This window comes from Genypterus blacodes, unplaced genomic scaffold, assembly GCF_046128005.1.
Source record: "Genypterus blacodes isolate CSIRO-AG114 ecotype Tasmania unplaced genomic scaffold, CSIRO-AGI_Gbla_v1 ptg000067l_1, whole genome shotgun sequence".
NCBI lineage: Eukaryota > Metazoa > Chordata > Actinopteri > Ophidiiformes > Ophidiidae > Genypterus > Genypterus blacodes.
The window spans coordinates 9,081,560-9,092,640 of NW_027466879.1; positions in this window are offsets into that span (position 1 = coordinate 9,081,560).

Genomic DNA, 11,081 nt, shown 5'->3' on the forward strand with positions numbered 1-11,081 from the left:
TTCTCACTCTCCCTCTCCAACGTATGTGATTTTGTGAATGGGTTTTAATTTGATTTGACTTGATTCATAAAATGACCATTCTGCTTTTTGGGCAGACAAAAATCATTTTACAATATGATCTTACAAGTAAGAAATGGGAGTTTTATTTTGACATATCAATAGTGTAGGCGGGACATTGTGTTTCACATAGCTTTCCACCAGATGGCAGTCACAGACCATTTCACTCTTACTACTTAGTCAGACGCTTTAACTGTAAAATGTGTTTGCATGGAGAAGCAATACTGAGGAATCTGTAGTGCAATGAATTCTGCAGACTGTTAAGCAACAAAACTCTTCATTCCTACCAACATTATATTCTACACCATGTTCTGTGTGTGCTGTAGTTGCTCTGAGCTCAGTTAATTCTTCATGTGGCAGTTAAGGCAAGAACATAGGCCCACTTGTCATGCACATTGGCTCATACGGTTCTTGTTTCTGACCAACGGACGATTCTGGGTTTGGGCTGTTGAAGTACTATAAAGTTCAATTATTGTAAAATCAATTAAGTGCAAGCTGCAAATGATTGAATTGCTTTCTATGTATTCATCTCTGAATTCACAAATCTGATAACAGCCTTTTCAGATTAAGGTAATAACCTGGGCCACCATCAATCTTCTCCTTGAAGTTCTGTGATATTCTGACTATTTCAAAGTGGGTCTTCAATTTCTCTTCTATCTCTTTCTCTATTTCTCAGTGAACACTCTCCACTGGTGCTCAAAATCCAGCGAAATCTAGCTCTTATGGCTGCCAGTGATGCACTGTCAACTCCCATGTTCCTAAACATCCATTGTCATAACAATGCTTGTGGCCACAGCACTTCACAGCAATGTCCCCCCCTCCAGCATGGCCAATTTATTGTACATTTTGCAGTTTCACACTATTCACAGTAAGGACTTCATGTGGCATTAGTGTTAGTCTATGAAGAGGCCAGCTGACATCCATGCTGATGCACCTTCCACGGTTTGCACTTAGGTCCAACCTGAAGGGAGAATTGAGAGGATCCAGCACACAAATGTGGGCAATTTGGTTTGCGGCTGACACCCAGCACTTTGAATAAATGATTTAAACACTCACCAGACATTGGTTTGCCACTGTGATGACACATGGGGTAAAGGGGTGGGTGGGTGATAGCCAGCCAGGAAGAATATGGGGAAATGAGGCAGACATCCAGTAAATAATAGTTGCCATTGTGCCCTCAGCAGTGACTGGACTGGGGGTGGGCTGGGGGAGCTTCACATGAAATGCCAGGGCCTGACATAGCACCCGGACCCAGAGCTGTCACCCCTGCGGAAACATCAGCCTCGCCTCCACAATTTGTGCACTTAACACTTCAGTTGGCACATGACAGGTGCTTATTTCCCCACACTGGCTTTCCCCCCTCGAAGCGATGCCTCTGAGCTAAGGGCACACAGCATCTGGTATGGGTGTCTGTCCGCAATGCTGCTCACTACAAACGTGTGTGACTACACCAGTGATACTTTTCACACCTACTCATACTGCATTTACTGCCCACTGAGCATGGCTTCAGTGTGTACAGTACATGTGTGTTTTTTCTCCATGTGTGAGAGGGACAGATGATTCTTGTAACCTTAGAGGCATTGAGAGTCTCATCTTAGACTCCTAATCAGCTTGGCCAATTTTGTCCTAATGTAGATTTGAAGTCAGCAGCAATTAAGTGACATACTCCAAGCAAGAGAAAAAAGAAAACAAACCCTCCCATATTATCCCATATTGTTTGACACTGTATTGAAATTTGCAGCCACATTATATGGCAAGTAAAGCACGAGTTCAGACTGTCAGAGACTTTGTGAAGCAAGTAAGAAAGTTTAATTGTCACATGAAATACAGGCATTAACGTTATGGGAGTAACACACATGAACTGCCTTTTGTGTGATAATGAAAATTGGATTCTGGTCTAGACCCACAGCTAGAAGTGACAAAAGTGGCAAAATCTCATGAGGTAAATTCAAAGGAAAAACAGAGAACAGGAGCATTAAGACAAAAAATACAATTTCAAGTCTCCCTTCTATTACAGAAGGATTTTTCAGTTTTGATTTCAACTTTTTCAAGTTACATTTTGTTTATAGTTCACCTTTTCTATGTACTCCATTGATTTGAACACCTATTTACAGTGAAATATGCACGCGTATACATTTTCAAAAGTTGTGTGTAGTTAGAGTGGCTGACTGGATCATTACACACACAGACAAACACAAATTATGTATTATCCTTAAGGATTTAGTAATGATTAGATGATGATGATACATTTTCATACCAAACATTCCTGACAAGTCACTGCTACTGTACTTTTCCTTTAAGTGAAGCATAATAATAATCATAGGACTTAGTCAAAGCGCTAAGAATGGGTACAGCAGTGTATGAATTTACCTCTCAAGCAACTATCGTATTAAACCCACATGTAGAAAGTGCAATTAAAACCTAACGCTGTCCTAAGAAGAAATAAATCTCAGTCTTATGGCAAAAACATATAATGTGTGATTCAAATGATACCCATTTATTGTACTGAAATTAGTTGGTTCTGGTTAAATATCAGAGAACAGAGCTCCCTTGAAGAAGCTGTAAGTAGTTTGGCCTTGAAAGAACCCGGCCCTCTCTCCCCACTGTCATAAATAATTGAATGTCCTGTTGACTCTGTCTTCTTACCTTGGTGCCCTAAATGACTTTGCTGGATATTGTAATCACACCTGTCATGCTTAAGTCCTTTACGTCTTGTAGTCAAAGTCATGGTTTCATCCTTCACTTTCAAATCCCATGGCTGTGGTTGACAATTCAAAAACAGAAATGGGACTACTCCTCTCTTTGTCCTTGTCAATCACAAGTCTTTTTCTCCAGGCCACAGTCAAAACTATGGGGAGCGATTGTCAGGTGGCATTACTGTCCCACAAGCCTCCTAAAAGCTATCTTTTTTACATTACAAAAAAATGCGGATGCATTATTTAACACAGAGATCAGCTGCAATTTCTAGAAGGATATTGAGTTCTAAAATGGTTGGTTACAGCCAAGACTACTAGGTGATGCTGGTGCAACTGAGGCACTGTCTCACTGTTTCTCTCTCTCTGTGCACTTGCTCTCTCACATCACATACTTCTTTCACCTTTTACTATAATTCTTAATCGTCCATACAGTTGTACATCATCACTCTCATAAAATCAGAAGGGATCACTGAAGAGATTTTGATACATTTGGTGAATATGGTGTCATTGGCTTATTCTTTTTAAATTAATTAAACATGCCCTGACTTAAAAAGTGGTTGATAAAATGATAGCAGGACCGCACACACACACTGAATGTGTCTGAGCATTAATAAAGCATAGCGGATGTACCCTTCCAGCTCTGGTATGGTCCACACAGGCTGGTCCTGACAGGTAGGATGGAGAGGCCAGCTGTGGGCAACAGCCCAGTGGTCCCAGTCCTAAATCCTTCCACCACAACCAATCAGCCTGCTCCTGGCCTGATTGGCATTAATTGGCAGCTGGTGGTCTCATCTGATTCCCTTTCATCTCCTTCCCCTGTTCCCCCCTTGACCCCTGCCCCCCAGAGTGTGGCTGGATGGCAAAAGAGAAGAAATGAAGATAGACAGACTGACGAGGAGTGAGCCATAGCTTGAACTGTAGCTTGTGCATATTATAGTTAGCCAGATGAGAGTGGGATATTGAACTGTGGTGATAGAAAATTACATGTTTCTAAGCTGGCAGGTGTTGAATGTGGCTGTGGCAGCACCGAATGCACCAATAAATAATGACTCATAGGTGCTCAATAGGATTTAGGTCAGGGAACGTGAGTCAATGCCATCAATGCCTTCGTCATCCAGGAACTGCCTACACACTCAGCAAACCTTCTTGCGATCACACGTATGGATGTGCCATCCTGGAGGAGCTGGAGTACTTGTGCAGCTTGTTTGAGCTTCAGGTAGCCACTTCATGCAACCAGTAGTGACCAGGACACTAACAGAACACAAAACAAGAGCAGAATCAGTGGGGAAAGATAAGGAGAGAGCAATTGTCTGTGGCCACCACATGCTAAACCATTCCCTTTGTGGGGGTTACGCTTCTTAAACGTACAGATTGATATCTGTGAAGTTTAACTTGCTTGGTGTAATACTGTGATGATTAAGTATCCCCTTCATTTTGCCAGACCAAATACTGTATCCATGTGATTGGATTTTACCTTTAATTACCGGAAAAGTCCCATTGAAATTAATAATTTCTTGGTTAAGGGAGTACTGGCCAAGATGAACAGGACAGTTTCAGAAAGATTCAAAGACAGCAGAAACAAGATGCAGAAACATTCATCTTGTTTCAATCAGAGGGAGCAGCATGCTCCAGCATACTAAATGCAATGAGCACAGTGGTTACAAGTTCATGGGTTAAGTCCAGATGTAGAGAGAATGTATGTTGATGCAAAGTGTGAATACAAGTCTTGTCAATATATGCCATTATCCAGATAAGTGGATACTGAGAACATTTTTTACTGTGACTTGGCAAGGGGCATCATGTAAGTATCATCATCAGATGACTACATTATGTATTCTATAATTTGTCTTTCAAAGATATTCATTATTGACATATTGTTTAGTAAGTAATCGTCAAACACAGTGGATGTTGGGAATTCAAGGCTTTTAAGGACAAGTTGACACCTAGTGGAGCTTGAACTAAATCTACAATAAAATGGTATTCAGTTAAACTTGGATTAGACTACATAATCTTTCAAATCAGATGGATGGCAAAGACCGCTTGACATGGAGTTTTTAATAAAAGGGAAAATAGCTAAAGCTAAAGCTGTCTGTCAGTTTTGTTGTGACCTTAACAGATACTGGGTCATACTGGCTTCAGCCTCCTGCTGACCATCAACTGCTACATGAACAAGAATCAATAAAGAGACCCACATCACAACTTTATAAAGCGGATCCTCTTGAATTCGCCATAGCTTTTAAGGCAGCGCCTCACAAGCCTGGTCTCACGATAAACATAACCCCCGTGACTCCCAGTAATTGTTTGTTGAACAGTTCAGACAAGCTGACTGAGTGAACGGAGGCTCTCAATAGTGTCTCCTCGTCACTCCAATGACAGTTACTTTGCAGGGACTAAGAAACATGTTTTTTCTCTCCCTTTCTCAAGAAAACACTTTTATCCTTATGTTTCTTAACCATTTATTTTTTTGCCTGAACCTGGGTGATTCAATCTTTTCTTCCCTCTGGGCTAAATTGATGGCAGTGCAGGAGTTAATTGTTCAGGCATGTGTTTGGCTTCCTGATTGAGAGTGGATGTGGATCGGGTGGGGTCAGGGTTCACAATGACATGTTTTTTTCTGGGCACTGGAAATGGAGAAGAGGCTATGGGAGAGTGCTGAACATGGGGATGAATAGGAGTTCTACCATGGCACTTAAACCTGTCTGTATACAGAAGCAAACAAAAGAGAAAAAACATCTTACACATCAGAGATGATAGCACGTCCAATGAGAGCTCTGGCTTCATAGAAACTTTGTAAAAAGATGACACTTCTTAACAACATCAGCTGTCTTTCAAAAGTGAACTGTACATAATAAAAACGTTTAGATATAAATGTCTTGTAGCTATTGTATGAAGAATTTGAGTCTTGGACATTTTGTTAGATAGATTATTATTTTTTTTTTGAAAGGTCTTTTCATAGACAACAAAACAAGAATGCTTGATAGGAGCTTTAATAGATCTGAACTGTGTTGAATACCAAGTGCATACTACATATGCAATGCTATTGTATTTTCATAAACGTCAAAGGATAAATGCATCTACAAACAACATTGTTTTGATGATTTGAAAATGCAGTACATGATGAGATTTAAGCTTTTTATTTATCATTCAAACAAATAAATGGGCCTCTACATCTACATATATATCTAAATTCATGTAACTTATATGACTGATTATCACTATGTTGGGTACATGGCATTTCTATTCCTTTTATTTTTTGTTAAAATAAGATAATCCATTATTTGTCCCACAATGGGGAAATTTGCAATCTTATAGCAGCAAAGGGGATAGTGCAAAACAATAAAGGGCATTAAAAAAAAATAAGAGCCTTACAAAAGTACAACAATACAACAGAATTGCAAATCGATGAATATGTTACATATTGCACATCAGGAATATTGCACAGTGTGTTCATTTAGACCGAGTTCCCTGGGAGCGGTGCTGGTTGAAGAGTCTGACTGCTGCAGGAAGCAAAGACCTGCAGTATCTCTCCGTGAGACACCGCGGGTGAAGCAGTCTGTCACTGAACGAGCTGCATTGGGGTGTTAGAGACTCCTGAAGGGGATGTGACAAGTTGTCCAACAAAGATGACAGCTTGGCCATCATCCTCCTGTCCCCCACCACCTCCACAGAGTCCAGAGGGCAGCCTAGGACAGAGCTGGCCTTCTTTACCAGTCTCTTCCTGTCAGTAGCTGAGATGCCACTGCTCCAGCAAACCGCTCCATAGAAGATGGTTGATGCCACCACAGAGTCAAAGAAAGACTTCAGGAGAGCCCCCTCCACTCCAAAAGACCAGAGACTGCTTTGTCCTTTCTTGTAGAGAGCAGTGCAATTGTCCGACCAGTCCAGTTTATTGTTCAGATGAACACCCAGGTACTTATAAGATTTTACGTACTTGTAGATTGTTCACCCATCAGAAAAGTCGAAAAATAAAACAAAACAACCAAATTACATGACACGCAGGTAATAATTCATTAAATGTAAAATCTGAATTGCCTGATATGGCTGTTTAATCAAAGTAAAGTAATGCTTCCTCAAAACGACACTTAAGTTCACAAACTGAATAAATGGACTGTGTTGGCGTGTGAAGGCAGCTGTAGAAAGGATACTTGGGTGAGGAGACAGGATGAAAGGAGCCCCCCAGCTTGCATGCTTACTGCTGGGGAATGCACAGCCCTCCTCATCAGACCCCCGACTAGCAGCAGAATGGCCCACATCAACAAGCACAAGTCCAGTTTCTTGTGGCATTACTTCAGCCACCTTAATTCATCTTCAGGCACCAAACTGCACTCAAGCCAATACACAATGATCCAGTGTTATTTGTCTCACCAGCTGATGTTTGGTTCCTTTACCGTTATTCACACAAGTGTGGGGTGAGTGTAGTCAGGAAATCACATTGGCATTTAACAAGGCTTGTGTAATTGATTGTGGCAGATCCTGCCAGTGAACAGCAGGTCCACAGCCTCTTCCACTGAGCCCAGCAGAGGGTCTGCATTGATGTGGATAAGGAAATTATCCCTACTCTGGTGACTGAGACTAAAGGACAGTGGAAATTCAATTAAACCAATCTATGTTCTCAATGTCAAAAGCCTGTTTTCTGGCTGAAAGATTGGCTTTTTACATTTACAGCAAACAAACTGGGTCAGAGCTGGTTTAAAAGGTGTTTCAAGAATAAGAAAAGTGCAATTAACATCTTATCCAGAACAGAAGTATTCATTTTGTTTGTTTTTTAGAGTCAATAACTTATTTCAAGTCTAGTGCCACATTTGAAACAAAGTCTGCACTCATTACTTGCAAATCTCGATAGAACAACCCAACAGCTGAGCTGCCAATTGTTCAAATACTTTTCAGCTTCTAAAATAGCGCTGCTCTGTCTAATGATGGATGTGATTCCTACACTGGTAAGATGTATATACCCTTACATTAACGCCTGCATATTATGTTCACATTAATTATTTGACAAAATTCTGTGCTGGACAGCCAAAATAATAACATTGTCTATGCATATAACTGTGGATCTAACTGTAATTCATAAACATGGCCTGTCGATGTCTCTATTTTGCTGCAATTTAATGGAATTCACACGTCAATAAATCTGCTGTTTTAGCACTTGACAGAAAACAGACAAAATTACTGTTTCATTTCTTCACTTATTAGTCCACAGCAGTTGTCCAGTTGACAATTTTCTTTCCCTCTTCAGGTTCACAAAGGGATCATGGAGTTCATCATCACCACGTGGACTGTGATCAGCTTGGACCCCTAATAATAATAATAATATTATAATTTAATAATATGCAATATAATAATCTAGAATTATTATGAAACTGCAACTATTAAATAATAATAACAATGGTGTTTGCAATCCACTCAAGCTTCCTCTGGTCAGACCAGAATAAAGGTGTGTTCCTGGCAGTGGCTGGCTGAATTCAACCAGGCTCATCCTGGAAGCCAATAACAAAGAAGAAGTTTACTGCATAAAAAAAAACGATACAAAATATAACTTACAACAGAGCCAGACCATGAAAATAATAAATAGATAAATAGATGTTGCTTTACTCACAAAGCCTACTGCCAGGCTGGTACTTATAACAGGGATCCTCACGGAGGATGGAGCAGGGCTGGGGTCCTCACAGAGGATAGAACAGGGCTGGAGGTCCTGAGAGAAGACAGAGGAGGAGGGCTGGGGCTCCTCCTTGCCACTAAATTGGGCTTCAGCGAGGCAGGCTATGACGCATCAAAGCGTGATTTAGTGAACTGAAAGGAGAAAATAAATATTTCATGCAACAAATACATGCTTCATAGAAAACACTAATTATTATACGTGTCATTATTTAATTGAACACCTTAACAGTGTTGAATCCACAGTTTGCAGGCCATGGATCCTCCAAAGAGCGTGGACTCTCCACAAGCCTGTATGGGGGGCATTTCTCAATCTGAAACAATTGGAATCTTTATTTATCCATGGAGTTACAGTGAACAGTCCTTCATCTGATTGTTATTATTATTTCTCATCAAGTGACCTGCATACTAATAACCGTAATTAGTAACAGGTACTAATTTTGATACTTAACCTTGTGATAGAGATCATGCCACTTCCCCTGCTTTGAAGCTGGTGCTCTCAGGTATAGTGCTCTTTGTTTCAACTTACAAACAGCACAAGTATTTCTGAACAGAAACCACGGGAGATGTACTAAAACACTGAGATGCTGCCTGCCTCTCCTGTGTTGACTCTGACTTTCTACTTAAATGAGAAGTATTTGTAGAACATAATAATATTATAACTGAAAGGACAAATGAGAGCCAGCACAGGTTTAAAAGGGGGAACTAAACAAGAATACAAGTGGAAATGTACAGCAGTGATATACTGATCTTCATGAAGATGGTGTGTGAAAGTAAGAGAGAAATTGTGTCCGGAGAGAAGGGATAAGAGGAGAGTGAATAAAACCCCCACATTATTTGTCGGACATCAGACCTGATTATAGTAATCACACCAAGGCAAAGTTCACTACCATTTGGCCAATTAAACTGTTGAACTCCAAAACAACTTACTGTAAGCTCTGAAAAACACTCAGGCATCTGATTCGCACACCCGCACGCACACACACACAAACAGGCATGCACAGTGCTAACCACCATCCCCCTCACATTTGTGGGTAATGGATTTTTATCAGGGCAACAGTATCAGGCCTGATTTTGACAAGTCCCTAGGCTGCTCTACCATTCCTTTTGAAATCCCTTTCTTTAGCAGTCTTGTTCAAGTAGCCTGAGGCCATGGCCCTCTGAGATCACAATGTTATTAATACAAACATTTCAAACCGCATGCTGAAATTCAAAACAGAAGTGCCAAAATGTCAAGGTGTCAAAGCTCTGAAATATAAATGACGCTTTAATATTCCTAAGAATTACACAAAATATGCTCCAGTGCATAACACAGCAAGATGTGCACAAGTGTTCAATTTTTCTGGATAATGTCACCAAATGCAACTGAGATGAAGGTTCACTGCTGTTAGTGACTCTGGCTTGGAAATATGCAGAAGTCTCCTGGTTTGGTGAGCGGAGTTAGTGAAGTGCGGCACTGCTCAGGCATGTGATTCCCATAGTAAACTCAAGGACATCTGCTAAGAGAATAAATTGTTCGACTTATAACCCGCGTAAAGGGTACCAGCTACAGGGGAGAGAGGTGAAGACAATTCTAGTGTCCCGAAACTGGAGTGGAGCCCACAAATATTGATGAAAAATAAACAATATATGTTTTATTATTTAAATAACAAAATTTTCCCCAATCCATGAGCTCCTTCCCCCTTGTAAAAATTGGTTTAATCCATCCCTCAGCTCTAGGTCCATTTGATCAGTGGTAGGTTGCATCTAAAGCACCGTTGGTGAATAATGTGTATTTTTCTCATCATATATGTGTAATACACATAATTTAACATTATGGTGGCATCCTGAAATTGTAGCCAACATTTCAGGGATCGTTTTGATGAGACATGAGTGAAAGGGTGAAACATTTCCCCTGAAGTAATTTTCACAACTATTGATGTAGACATCTAGGGCCTCAGAATTTGATGAATCCATTTTCAAAAAAGGTTTACAGTAAATGAGTCACTGAACCAAGTTTTTTTTTTTTTTCATTTTACAATTTTTGCATTCAAGGTAATGCCAATTAAACAGCGCCTTTTTTGAGATTTGTTCATTTTTTTATTGGTTCAATAGAGGCCAACATTGACACATGATTTTACTGGGCGTGCACAATAGAAAACATGATTAGTACAAGTTGATTCAAAACAAAAAGGTGGTCTATTCTATTCTTGTCTTGCCTCTCTCTCTTTGTGCGTGTCTGTGTGGTCCGTGTGGCACTCTATTCATTCTCCTGGTTCCCCGATTGCTGTTCATCCTATTCAATCGGTTCCAAGCCGCACACCTGCAATCCATCTTCTCATTGACTCTGCAGTATATCTACCCCCGATACACACTCTTCATTTACTCATCGGCCGATCCTTGTTTCAACCATAGTGGTGTGAGTACATCTCCAGTCCCTTGAGTTGTGTATTCAAGTTGTCTCTCGTAGACATTTTTGGATCGTTTTAACCTTGTGTCCCTGTTTCAAAGGATCAATGTCCGTCTACCTGTTCACTCCTGCCTTACCACGCTTCACCAGCAGCCACCCCTGGTCTCTCAGCCTCCGCCAGCCGGACTCATCCACTTGAAATCCTGACAATAAACCACTTTCTAATTAATTTAACACTCTGACTCAGGTCTCCCTGTGTTGACTGTAACAGCCCTTCATATTGG